Here is a 15,149-nt window from a genome sequence, read left to right as displayed (position 1 = left end):
AGCAAGTTCAGGCCAAAACAAGAGCGCGAAAACTGTATAACCGGATTCTACAGAATAAAGACGGATGCATCCTGATCGACGACGAAACCTACGCCAAGGAAGACTCTCGAGTGCTGCCCGGACCGCAATATTATACGAAATCGGTGTACCAGGACCTGGACGACGCTGACACCACGGTGGCGGTGGAAAAGTATGGGCAGAAGGTGATGGTCTGCCAAGCAATTTGTACCTGTGGTTTGCGGTCGTCGATTTTCTTCACGAAGGGCACAATTATCGCCAAGGTGTACGAGGAAGAATGTTTGAAGAAGAAAATGCTGCCACTGTACAGAAAGCATAAGGCTCCTCCTCTCTTCTGGCCGGATTTGGCTTCAGCCCACAACGCCTACTCCATTCTACAGTGGTTGTCAAAAAATAATGTACAATTCGTGGAAAAGGACATCAACCCACCGAACTGCCAGGATCTTCGGCCAATTGAAAGGTATTGGGCAATTGTCAAGCGGCACTTTCAGAAGGAAGGTACAGTGTCCCAAAACATGCAGGAGTTCAAAAAAAACTGGACAGCTGCCACCAGGAAAGTCACAAAAGTAACTGTGCAGAATTTAATGAAGAATGTCAAGTCCAAAGTGCGAGCGTTTCACAGAAACTAGGATTTTCTTCAATATAATCAGTGAAATGCATAAAAATGTAATTTTTCTACAATATATCGAAAACTGATGTCAAAATATGTTTTTTTTTCGCTTTTTTATTCAATAATCAATATTGCTAACTACTTTTCGATACACTCCTTGCATTGAAAAAACTCGATTTAAAAAATTTGAAACTGATTTATGAAAGAAAAAAAGGCGGATGGGTTATGTCAGAGACATAACTGGAGGACGTGAATACGAACGAAACTGACGTGCTGCTTTCAAATTTTCAAATATCGATAATCGTTTGTATTAGTTGATTGATTGTGGGAGTTTTGCAACTTTCACTTTATCCGATATTTACATCTGTTAAATACTTTTTGCAACCATTTATTTATCTACACCAGAACCTGAATTGTGGTCATTTACGAGCTGGAATTGAATTAACAATTTGAATTTGATCCCTGTGACTGGCGTCTACTTCAATTCCAAATTCAGGTTCAGAATCCAAACTAGGAATTCAGTTCAAGAACTGTGTTCTGGAATTCGGGAACTGAACTTAATTTCCGAATTGAATACTGATATAATGAACTTGAATTTTGAACTTGAATTAAGGGCGGGTTGCTCCGAAGAACGTGTATTTTTCAACCACTTATTTTTTATACAATATTTCAATGTTATTCTTTTTTTAAAAAGCTTCATAAGAGAAATTGATTCTTTTAACTTTTTCAATACGGCGGCTCTGAAAGTAACTGATCAACTTGTTCTATTTTTGGTTGGTGTCATAATGGAAAGCAATCATCGAAAAGCAAAAAGCAAAATAGTTTCATTTTCTATATCGAATTTTCTCCTAGAAAAAACAAAATGGCGGTCATTTTTCTATTTTCGACTCATATAGAAAGGCTATACAATCGCTGTGAAAACTCACTTTGCAACCGAGACCCGGAGAGCCGAGCGTCATATACCATTCGACTCAGTTCGTCGAGATCATAAAATGTCTCTGTGTATGTGACAAATAATGTCACTCAATCTTCTAGGAGATTACTGAACCGATTATCCAAAATTCAGATTCAAATGAAAGATTTTATAGTCTCATATATTTTTTCTCGATTCCATTTGGATACGAGCTCCGGTTCCGGAATTGCAAGGAAATATGCGTAAATTGTATGGAAAAATGCGCACTAAATTTTCTCGGAAATTTCTTAGCCTATTTTCACAAACTAAGAAGCAAATAAAAGGTCTTAAAATTCTTTAAAAATTCCCCGAAAAATATATCCAGATCCGACTTTCGGTTCCAGTGCGATTAGTGAAACTTTTCAATTTCATGAGTATTTTTTCACAAGCGATGACGAAACGAGGTGCACATTTTTATAAAACTTGCTGCTAAATTCATCTAGTTGGCAGATCTTGTTAGTAAGTGAATATATAAAACTACTTTGGGACTATTACTTTCTCAGTTTCCACTTCCGAAAGCACCGATAATAGTGAAGAAAAGCTCCAAAAACGGATCTCACTTCGATTTCTCAGCAACGGTTGAACCGATTTTCTCTAATCATGATTCAAATTGAAGCTCTTATTGTATTGAAGGATACTGTGCAATTCCATTCAGACCCGACTTCCGGAATTTATATAGCGATGAGAGTCAAACTTTCAAACCGTCATACAAAATGACGATTCATAACGCATCGGTATGTGCTAGTACGGAATAGGAAAACATCACCACCTTTGCAAACGAATCACACAGCGTGCTCTGTTCAATTTCATATGGCGGGCAGGGTTGCCACAATAGATTTATATTTTTTTAGGAGAAAAATCTCTGAAACTGTATCGGAGATCAAAATTCTGTTTTGAAAATCTGTATATGAAAATGGAAAAAAATAAAAGCGGAATGAAATGACAAAGTTATTAAATCAAATCTGGAAATGATAGCAAACTTTTCTTCTTATTATTTTACATTGTTCCCAATGCCACTATCTTTCCATCTTATCATAAGCAATTTTAGAAAACATAAAGAATAACGTTACAATAATTGCAAGAAACATTAGTAACATGAGAAAGGCATCACTACATCACTAGATGGTTTGAAGAAGTTTTTTACAAGAATATAGAAAAATCGGTCACTCACATCCGATACAGTCAAAAATAGCTTACGGTTGAGATAACAGAACCAAAACAATACAGTGTAGTGCACAACAAAGTATAACTTGACAATCTAGGTTTCAGGTTTCCACCTTATGGATTTTAAAATTGCTTAACACATATTTCTTTTTGACATGTATTTGTAACACCCGTTTCAAAAATACAAATACTGTAAGAATTTGCAACAATCCTGAAAACGTCAAATCCGTTCAAAAATGTAGAGATTTGAAACAATATTGACAGACTGAAACTAAATATACCGCTATCTTGAGATTTAAAAAAAAAAAACCTAAACGATCGCCTTTCGGAGCCTATTCGTTAAATCCAAGTGGTAATGGTAATGCTTAGTTACCATGTGGTGAATCTTTCAAAGAATTTCGACAAACCAAAGTGATATTTAACATTCACTCATCAAGGTAATTCAATAATATAATATGATTTTAAGGCACACTGCTTAAGCTTTAAGATACCAAGGGTATTTTCTAATATGGCTTTGGAGAATATCTATGTTGGCCGCATGCTTCCGTCCGTGTGGATCCGCGGGAAACACCCATCAAGTTAATTGACGTGCTCGGAAAAAATATAAAAATTAACTATAATTGATAATACACACTATTACTATACAAGTTTGAGTTCAATGCTTTAAATCTATCGGTTGTTAAATAATTCAAATTCATGTATTGAGAGTACAACATAATTTGTTTTGTTTTTTTTTTTGGGTCAAAAATGCATTTATTTCGAAATAAAAAGAATTCAAAGATTAATCAAAGTATCGTCCATCGTTAGTTACTACTTTTTCACACGTCTCAGGCAATTTTCGAATTCCATCTCGAAAAAATGTCTCGCCTTTTGAGGCGAACCTAGTTTGAAACCAATTTTTGATTTCTGTGAAAAAAAAAACCGATGACCTGCTAGAGCGTGCTACATCCTTTGGAACCTCCAGTAATCAGAATTAGTATTGTCAGTAGAATACGGTGGGTGCGGAAAAATGTCCAACTTGACCGTTTCCAAATATTTTTCCACGACTTTTGCGATATCAGGCCCAGCGTTGTCATGCAGGAAAATAACCTTATCATGTCTGCTTGTATTCCGACCATTCTTCTCGTGATGCACGGCTCAAACGCATCAATTGCAGCCTATGCCAATCGTCCGTTATAGTATCGCCTGGTTGTAGCAGCTTATAGCACACAACATCCATTTGGACCTACCAGATGTACAACATGACCTTCAAACCATGAATATTCGGCTTTGGTGTTGATGTAGAGGTCGATGGCAACAGTAGATCATGCATAGCGTAGTAGTTTTTGTTCTTGGGGTCTTCATAATTCTATGTAAAAAAACCTTTATTTGTTGCCTTTGAATCTGCTACTCGCAAGTAATCACCTTTCAATGTCTTTCGGTTTCAGTTCATAAGGCACCCATCTGCCTTGCCTTTGATTCATTCCCATGGACTTTAATCGTACAAAAATTGCTTGTTGAGTCACTTTCAATGGTTTTGCAAGCTCCTCTTGCATTTGACATGGATCTTCATCGAGTAATGTTTCCAACTGTTTGTCTTCGAACTTTTTTTGGTTGTCCAGAGCTAGGCCTGTCTTCAACGCTGAAATCTCCTCTCATAAAACGTCGAAACCATTCCATACATGGTTTATCAGTTGGAACATTATCACCATAAACATCCACAAATCCATTGGATGCGCTTCAGCTGTACTTTTCTTCTAATTAAAACAGAAAACTAAAACATCCCACAAATGCTGCTTAGTTAACACAAAATTGCTCATAATCAACACAGTGAAAAACAAGGTTTTTATGAAAAAAGAACTCGAAACAATAAGAAGATTATCAATGACAGATGTCTAATGTTCGAACTGAGGCGTGATCCTTCGATCCGGCAGGTATATCTTAGCGTGCTGCTCTTGCACGACAAGCTCTACCTTTTGGCAGATAAGCTCAGTTCTGTATTTCTATCGACAGTTCGAGACTTACAGAAGTGGCCACTTCGAATTAGCTAGAGTAAAATATTGACTCTTGCTACTAGCCTCTCCACTAATGCCAGCTTGTGACACGAGATTCTAAGAGGGGGCGCGTCGGAGCCGATTGTAGGCCGTATAAATCTGGTCTTCCACGGTTTCTCGGTCCAGCTTGTGGAAAATGGCTTGTAACTAAACTCAGCCTATTTCAGTGAGCAGCGAGTGAGAAAGGCGCTTCCGACCAAATCCATCCGACACTAAAATCAGCAAGTCGTGATTCTCTCAGCTGGAGACAAAGACAACCGCTGTTCAGCATCAAACTGAAGAATGAAGGTGATATTCACTACACGCGAGATACGACCAGGGTGGACAAGACTTAGACGTATACTAATTTATTAACAATTTCTTAAAGCTATTTATAATAAGAAAAGTGTAGCATTGAATTAGAACGTTGCGCAACATATGACGCAACGTATTGTTGGTTTCTCTTTCCATTCCACATCGGGAGTCCTGGCGGTTCGTCCACGTCCCTAGCTATGCATACGCGCGCATCTGGTTTACATACATTTTCTGCCTGTTTCTCTTAGCCGGCATTTGTTGACCTCCTACATTGAATAGTCTATAAGGCCCTAACGCGCAGCTCTGCAAAATCGATCCTGCCTGTGTGCATATGATGATCTCTTTCTTAAGAGGAACGGAAAGGTTTTATTACTATGGAAAATAAACATGAGACTTAAACTGGGGTAAACAATTCCAGTTTTCTTATCTGGTGCTTGAGCGTTTTTTTCTGATAAATTGAAATGTTCTGTATTTATGAAATGTTCTGTATTATGAATGAAATCTGCCGGGTAACTTTGCTAATTTTAAGCCGTGCTGGAACATCTAACCTCTTGAAACTATCGACATCAACTATTACTGGTCAATATCCATAACAGCCAGAGCCATCTTTTGAGAACTGACCGAACTAATTTGCACTCCCAGTACAAAATCACCTAGTTGCCAGCTATTAAAAATATGATTTTTCTGAGCTTACTCTGTTCGCACAACAGTGTACAGCGATGCAGTAAAAACTCGCTCAAATGAACACAGTGTGCAGCAAACGAAAAATAACAAAGCCAATATTTCATCTATCCGCTCTGCTCATCTATTTTTCTGCTCAGTTAACGCTTTCAACTAAGCAGAAAAATGTGACAGAGCGTATATTTTTTGATTCCGTTTTGTGCGAAAGTTCGTACGGATGAGAAAAGGTGCGGTATTGACGCAGAGACCGAAGCAGAACTGTTATTGAATGAAAAACAAAGTGTGAAGCATCGATGAATAACGTTGGCCGTGCTAGATAAATCAAGAGGATGATTGTGGCATGTTGTGATGGGTTCGTGAAGGCATAGGTCGATTCAAGCATAGTGCTGGTCACCAGTTGAAACTGCGCATTTAAAGTCACGCAGCAAATGGCCAGATGTTCACTAACAATTACTCAAACTGTCAATGTTTCAAACAAGTTACATTTAAGCTACCGTAACCTAAATTGTTACTAATTTCCGGTTTTAATTTCTGAACTTATGCAAATTTTTATTGGAATTCGGAATCTATACGGACATTTAGGCAAATTCTTTCGTACCCCATGTTTGAAAATATTTCAGCGATTTTTTTGCGATTGCAATTTTTTATAAGGTTAAAAAATTGTGTGTTTTCGCGTGTGTGTGTGTGTATTCAAAGTTATTTTGTATATTAAAGTTAATAAAAATAATTTTTCTGAGCTTTTTTCTTAATTTTTATGTCCGAATTATTCAGAACTATATTTTCGAAATTATACGGCTTTTAGGTGGATTTTGACATGAAAATTGTATTAATTTATTTTAATTCGGTTCCACTCTCCTGCATGAAACATGCATTTATTACAAAAGGTTTTTTTTATGCAAATTTTTTGGTCTATTTCATGTGGTTTTAATTTTTTTTTCTATACAGCTCTCTCCCTCTTTCCCGGATTATCTTCAAATTTTATGTGAACTTTAAAAATTGAGTTCATTTGAGTGGATTTGCGATTTTCGTTAAAAAATCATTAGTTTTAGAAGTTTTTCATGCATTTTCCGGTTCCTTTTTCTTACCTTTAGGGGTTACAAAAATGTAGAAAAAAAGAGAAGTACTTTTTTGAAGAATTATTTTGGGATCCAAAAAATGGAGTGATCGGAATTTTTTATAAAGCACTTTTTAATATGTATATTTAAGTAAAAAAAAATGATCAGTTTTAAAAATTGAAAAACTACTTGACTTATGTTTCCGGCCGTCAAAATGCAGCACTTTCGCCGAAATGTCACCAAGCCGCCATTTTGTTTTTCAATTTTAAAAACTGATCAGTTTTTTGTGATTAAATATACACATTAATAAGTGTTTTATACAAAATTCAGATCACTCCATTTTTTGGACCCCAAAATAATTCTATAAAAAAGTTCTTCTCTTTTTTTTCTACAGTGGTGTAACCCCTTAAGCAGTGTTTTATGGGAATTCAGATCCTATGCAGTTTTATGCAAGTTTTTTCCCCTTGTCAAAAATACTTCAGTGAATTTGAATTATAAATTCATTAAAAATTACAAAGCTTTAATGCGCATTTATGCGGTTTTCTGAAGTTCAAAATACCCTACCGTTCTGCATAGTATGAACTTTTGCATCGAAAAGTCACATTTTGTTGGGTAGTCAACGCCTGCCTTCATGCAGAGCGGGTGGATGGAACATTTGCTTTACCATTCGCTCGATTAATAGTCAACAGCTCGGTTTGCAGTGTTCCGTATCGAACCGTTTTGGACTCGGTGCGGTTCGATAATGCCGTAGAGAAGGTTGCTTGTGCATTTTCAATGTCATCATGATCGGTCGTGCCTCGTACACAATTTTGTAATTTGTTTTAGCAGTGCGACTCCGGCTGCGATTTTTTTTTTCAAATTTTTAATTTTCGATTTTTCAATCGTGTATGTTCATTTATTATTCAAATTATATAAATCCCTCAACAAATGACTGAATAACAAACGTTTAAAACTATGTCAGAAAAATGTTACGCGACTAGTTTGACTAGCGAACAAAACGTGTCGAAAGTCCACTACACTCAATCACTGAACATGTTCCGTATTTCTGTAATGTGAACCTTTAAGACTAAATCTCAGACCATGTAATATGAATATTTAAGACTAAATCTTCCACACACCCCAGACCACATGAACTTAACAAAAACCCGTAAAAGCACTCTTCCCAAGCACAGCACTTGCACTTTCCGGTGACCCAGCGAAAAACGCCGTGGTCGTAAAGTTCGACTACAGAATCAAGAAAGCATCAAGTTTCAAATTGTTATGTCATCGAAAACAAAACACAAAACAAAACAGACTGTGTCACTTCCCTCTTCTACACGTCCCTCATGCCCCACCACCGACCACAATCGATACCAGTCAGCACGACCTAGAATGACAGTAACTCACCAACACACACACACACACACACACGAATTCAAACCGATACTCACGAGAATAACCCAACATACTATCGCTCTTTCCTCTCCGTATCACACCCGCTCACGCTCATCAAGAAGCTTTACTTCCTCTATTACCAACAAAATACACAATGGCTGACACGACACAACGAGTCCCATTGGTTAAACCCGATTGAGCGTTCTAACTCCTCCTTTCGGATCTACTCATAGATCCTAACTGTGAGAAATAATTAGCTTGGTTAGGAGAGGATAGGCTATATAAGTGAACGAATCTCTGATAATGAATGTATTTTGTAAAGTACCGACTAAAAGTGCGTTTTATCAGTTTTCATTTCAAGGTGTCGGTTATGCAAGATACGCTTTGTGCGATGATTCGTTCAATTCATGCGGCTAAAATTTTGGCACAGAATTTCACTGAAATTCGTTCATACCATAATTATTTTTTGATATCTTAATCAAATTTTGGTAATTTGATCATAAATTACTGAACATATTTCCGATGGTATGAAGAAGAAATTATGTTGTTGCGTTAAATCCAGCAAGAGATATTCACGATTAAGTTCTGTACATTTTTGTACAGAGTGAATTTTGAATAGGTGTATTCACGTCAAAATAATGCACTGCTAAGATCAACTTCAGCTCAATAAATGTATCTCTCCGATCGACGTCTATAAACTAATTACACAATTGAAGGAGAAACCACAAATGAAATGATAGTCAAATAAATGAATGCACAAATTATCACCCGGAGCAGTTTGTATACGATCTCGGTCCAACAATCAACTTGCCAACTTTTTCGTGTCACTAATGCGATCAACGTCCACATCTCGGAAAGTTTCTGCCTTCAGAGCTTCAATTACCCAAGCGTGGAAGGATATTTTTGCAAAGGAGAGAAGCATTGTCAAAAAAGTTTCCGTGCACACTGAAACTGGCTCCAGTGGCTCGGTCCGAAATTTCATTTTGCTCTAATAAATAATTTCCGGACTTGTTGAATGCCGTTTAGAGGCGAGAGACTAAACTGCTTGTCTTCGGTGACATTCCGGACTGAAATCCTAAATGAATTTTTAGAAAATTGCATTATTTGGTATAAATGTGATTAGGCTTCCCAAGTAAGGCACTAATTGTAAATCATTTTCGGTCAATTTGGAACTTCTTTCGCACCGATAAACTGCCACTTGACAGAATGGCATTAAAGGAACAGAAAGCTGAGGCACATCTAACAATGCGGTGCGAATTAGATGGCAAATACTAGTGAAACCAATCTAAAATAAAAAAAAAACATGTTTACCGCCCTCGTTTCCAGACAATTCCCATTCACCAGGAGCAGTAGGACCCAGTTGACACAGCATTAATATTGGATATCTATCGCATCTGCCATGGTTCGGGTTAAACCCTGTCGGCACCGTCAGTTTTTCCACCACCATCATCATGAATAGTCATTTCATCCTGAACAACCCGTTCGTTAGTTCGGTTATCTGGGCTGGGCTCGGAGTTGTTACAGTCCTGTATGCCGGACGTTTCATTCTTTTAGGTCCGTAGTCCGTTTAGTCAGCCCACTGGACGACGGCGGCGCCAGCTTCGGTGAAACCCATGGCCACCAGGGCGGAAGGAAACGGGGTGAAATAGCCCAATCCGATTCGCACTGATGAATATGGAGGCGCAAACATCGCATCATCATTATCATTTTCCCAACGTCTGGCTCAGGCACGCTGAAAATGATTGGATCTTTCGTTCTGCCATCTATCCAATTGGGGGAGGGGGTGGGGATATTTCTATGTAAACCATATTCGGTCGAGGGCTGGAATGGGGTGAAGAAAGTGTGCTCACATTTGAATATGCTTACACTTCATTTGCAAGGCCTCCCGACTTTTTTTTTCATCTACTCTTTTACTACAATGGAAGGAAGAAATCGTTCCTCACCGTGACGCCCTATCAGGGGGTCATCAGGCTCCAAGGTGCCAGGGGGAATACTATTTTTTTTTCTATCATGGAGTTCATCAGAAAATACTTGAACGAGAAGGGAGACAGTAAGCACTCCAGCGGTCGGGTGCGAGGAATCCGGCATCCTAGGTGCGGGCCTGGAAAGTCATTCCATAAATTTTCCGGTAAACGTTTCACACCGAAGGACGTTCAAGTGCGCTTCCGCTTAAATAGAAAGCTATATCATCGCTGCCATTGGCGTCAAAATGGAAGCAAAGAAGAAAAAAAAAGAGCTAAACCATCAACTCCTTTTTCCGGTTCAAGTGAGAGCCAAAATCTACGCACTATTGAAGATCGGTTCAAGCGAATCTCCTTCGTGACGGGGTGACTGCTGATTGTTGTTTAGTTTTATGTTCCCATTTTCATGGTGCATAGTGAAAAAGTCGAAACCCTATCTCCCATATTCGGCAGCAGATTCGACTTCCTACCTTTCGGTGGTGCGGTACGTAAAATCCAAAAATATTCAACCCAGCGCCTCCGACCGGGCGTAAAACACAATACAAATCAAAATCCAATTCGTTCACAGTGATTTTTTACGACCCACCCCGGGTCGTTACCGAACTGACTGCCATGGGTTTTTGCCACGGTTGGTGATGGATCGACGGAGTTTTTTTTTTCGTTCTCCTCCTGTTTACGATTATGGTTGCGATAATTGGGATTCGTTAGAATATTCGGCGGGAGCCTTGGTGATGGTTATAAATTGTCGAAAATTGTTATTACGTAAAATGTTCGCTCTGAAGTCTGAAGGGAGGTCTGTTGGTTTCGGAAGCGTCAACTCGGATTATCATCTACTGGACCGAAAATATTCGATACCGCTCAAACACAATTACGCATCTGGATAGGTGTTTGAGGTAAACATGTTTACGGCTCTGGAAGTTTTGGATAATTAGGTTATTCAGAAATAATTGGTTTGCCCGACTACTGCCAGTCAAACATTCTCTTTGCAAGTGGTTTAAGACCTAAAACATGTAGCGAACCAAACCTCAAACATTTATCTGAGTAAAGATAAAGAGGGTGCTTGTAGTGTGTAGTACGTTTGAGATTTATTATGTTAATTTACTCAGAATGATAAAAAAAATTGAGAAGAAGAAATTCTCAAGTGCTCATTTTATCCACTTATTTGGGTTCAAAATCAATTCCTGCAGAAAATTTTAGTACTCGTGCGACAAATGACCACGAGGTTAAATCCTCTATAATCAAAATAATGAACAAAATTTCAAATATGAATACGAAAACAGCTTCCTAATTAACAGATTATTTACAGCAGGTACATTGATGTAATGATTGGATCATTAAATGCTCTACAGTATGTTTTATTTTAAACGAAGCACGACAGTAAAGTTAGGAACACTCCAATTTACCTTTCTTTGCTGGATCGTGTAACAAGTAGGCTACGGCGCAGCATTATTTTTATCGTATCGAAGTACGTGCGCACTTCGGACGTGAGAAAATGTTGAAGTGACGTTTTTAAAAAATTATTCAAATTTTTAGTTCAGTGGAAAACATTATAAAATAGCTTGAAATATAAATTGCAAAACCTGTAATCATACACACCAAAAAAAATTTGAATAATACAGGTGACCTAATTCCTCATACGATGTAATTCATAAAGACCTAATCTGTCAAACGACGGAAAATTTCATTTGTAATGACTGAATGTTAGATTAGCTTGAATTTTACTGGTTTCGACTGTAACTTGCATTCTGCTAGCAGGTGTGACTGTATGCATTTAAATGCTCCTTTTACCAGCCATGCAGATGTGTGCTTCTGTGGCTCAGTCGATTAACAGACGTACTTGCGATCCAATGATTCTTCGGTTCAAGTCGCGGCGATTGCTATCAGTGTTTTTTTTTATTTCAACGAATTTCATGTCATGGAGTTTTAGACACAATATTAAATGTTCTTCCACGTGAATTTGCGTGAACTGCGACGCTCCATTTATGTGCATCTAATAGGATGTAAAATCACAGGGATTTTTTTAAGTGTGTCGAAATTGTACTTCCGATTTCACAGAAACGATGTAGACGGTGAGATTGTTCTAATTTCAATTTAATTTATTTTTGCACTTTACGGCGAAATCAAATTTTCTATTCTTGATTTCATCTCATACCATTGTCGAATCGCTAGATTAGAGCGAACTCTAGACTTTATACCTATGTGCCTATAAGTTGAGTGCTTGGAGTCAGATTTAACATTGCAGTGGTCTCGAATTCAGCTCCAAAACACAGGTTCAGTGGTTAGTTTAAAAATTCAGAAATCAGTTTCGGAATTCAGTTGCCGAGTTCTAGTTCAGAATTCAATTTTGGACTTTAGCATCAACTTTTAGTTTAAGAATTCATTTCTATAACTCGGTTGAAAATCGAGTTCCAGAATTCCACACGGAAAATCCTCCAATCAAAAAATTACGGTCTCGCAATTTTTGATTTTTGCAGTTGTTGTTTTAACTAATAATTAGATGATTCAACAAATTTACTATTTGATTTCCACATATTGAAGTAGTTGAAAAATATGTTGTTTTTAATGCTGTCTAATGTCAAAAACAGCACAAAGCGAAACAAAAATCGCAATAAAAAATCTACCCTTCCTTTAGTTGAAATTCAAACGCGTTTCTTAAACATTTTTATGCAACCGAAATTCGCTAATTATACGTTTGTAAAACTCGTGAAGAGTAGCTTTTGAATGATAGTAAATTTATCGATTTATTAATTTTAGTTGTTTGACGTAAAGCCGCCATAACTAAATTCAGTTTTGCAATGACTGAGCGGAAACATATATTGGAGAAGCCAAATGAATGAAAAACTAACAAAAAAGATGAATTTTTGGAAAAAGATACGCTCAGAGACAGGACAGTTATGGCGGCTTTACGTCAAACAACTAAAATTAATAAATCGTTAAAAAACAATTGCGGTTTGATTTTCCGTAACAATCTGCTTCTGTTAGGAAAGGGCAGACAATCAATACTACCTTCATAGGGGTCTGTCGCTGACGATGTCCAGCCAGCGACTGGCACCATTAAAGAAGGTCAATGCTTGATCGGAGAAATAGGTATAAAGCGAGTAGACTAGTGTTTGATGGACAGAGAAGATGTTTGGATATAAGGTATCGGTCGGGTGACGACCAGGATGTAGACCATGTTCGATGTACGCGCTATTGTGTTTGACTGGCGTTTTAGAGTGACTAAAACAAGATTCAGAGTGGCGAAATGGTAGCGCGTATGCACGGAATGCATAAGAACGCAGGTTCGAGTCCTGTCTCTGAGCGTATCTTTTTCCAAAAATTAATCCTTCCTGGTAATTTTTCATTCATTTGGCTTCTCCAATATATGTTTCTGCTCAGTCATTGCAAAACTGAGTAAATTTATGTTTATCATAACACTAGTTGTCAGAATATTAATGTGATGATAAATTATCTACATCTTTACTGCTCTTGTGTTACAAGAAGAAACGATTGATATAAAGTAGTGCTGTGCACGCAGAACTGAAGCCGTTAGAGATATTGCAATTAACAAAACGTGTTTAACTAAAACTAGAACCCAGTGAATTTTATGCGTTTGAATTTTGGTCTTAAAATCAACTTGATTCTCCAACGTGAAATGCATGTTAATGAATGAGCATCATGCTATTTTCAAGTCATGTACAAAAATTGTATGAACAAAGTGATTAAATTGAAAATGTTTAATATTCATTCATATAATCTGTTGAAACTGTAAGTTGTAATGGCTCAAAAAATAAAAATCAGTGCAATCGGTTCGACTGTTTGTTCGTAAGTAATATAGTGGTCACAATTATAAAATATCGTTGGCACCAGCACTACTAAAAGATAGTATATTATTTATATTAAATATTACATTTTTTTTATATATGTAAACATAAAAAATTTTCATTTAAAAAATCAGAACGTATATCAATAAGAAATATTTTATTGTCATTCAAAATCAAAAATTTTGCTTAAGTTGAAATAACTAATCGTAATATCTAAAACAACTAAAACCGATTTGTGTTTCAACTCACATAACTGTTAAATCAAAAACAAGTTCGGTTGTTGTAACTAAAATCTTTATTGAAACTGAAAGGTGTGTGTCTTGACTAACTGACAGCATCTTTTTTTCAACCAAAAATTTTGTTATTTCAACCATCGTTTCTGTTGATCGAAAAACAAAAATGACAGTTTAGAAAAAAACAACAATCGACTAGTTGTACCAAACTTTAACCAATCGAATTCAGAAAAACAACTAATATTTTGATTGTTTCACGATCGCGAGGGGTTCCGTGCAGATTCTTTAAGATCAGAGAAACTGAACGATCCATTTTATTCGTATTCACGTCATCTGATTATGTCTTGGTCATTACCAAAACGTAACCACAGACCTTTTTGATGTCGGTGTCAATTGATTTGGCTCGATTCGAAAATTTCACCAAATTGGGGGGGCGAGTAGTTCGGATTTTCGCGATGCGCGTGCCAAATTTCTTCACGATGCGCTGCTTATCCCGATGTTATGTTCTTACCTGAAAAGCGTGTGTCAAAACTCAGAAATGACCATTATGCTATTTACACACATCTTTTAAAATAGTGGTGTGACGAATTTTTTGAAGATGATTCTTTATCTTTAAACTATGAAATGAATAAAAAGCTCATTGCGGTTTTGATTCTAAATCAATATTAATATTTTGACACAAGTAAAACAGTACCAGCTCTTAGAACCACTTGAGTATAGTTCAAAATTCTACATGATTCGTGAAATTTATTTTCTCGATTGTCTATTTATTATGCACGATGCCAATCTAAAAGCGGAAACTGATTCTCCACTCGCCGAGTCTGCTATCCATGTTTCGAAAAGTGTAAGCGTGTGCCAAACCAACCAAGCAATCCATCTAACCACAGTGCAATTTTTGCACATGGAATGTTAAAATATTTAGGATATCTTCATTTCCATATTGTTTACAAAAGTTTCATCTGAAATGTTCT

At 37.0% G+C, this 15,149-nt stretch overlaps 1 protein-coding gene across 2 annotated transcripts in view; it reads right to left on the bottom strand.

The window, feature by feature from the left end:
* LOC131435963 (5-hydroxytryptamine receptor-like) overlaps positions 1-15,149 on the bottom strand; it is a 494,311-nt gene that overhangs the window by 438,038 nt on the left and 41,124 nt on the right. The window lies entirely within an intron of this gene.

The sequence above is a fragment of the Malaya genurostris genome, chromosome 3 (assembly GCF_030247185.1).
Source record: "Malaya genurostris strain Urasoe2022 chromosome 3, Malgen_1.1, whole genome shotgun sequence".
NCBI classification, from domain to species: Eukaryota; Metazoa; Arthropoda; class Insecta; order Diptera; family Culicidae; genus Malaya; species Malaya genurostris.
This window is presented reverse-complemented; position numbering and strand designations above follow the sequence as displayed.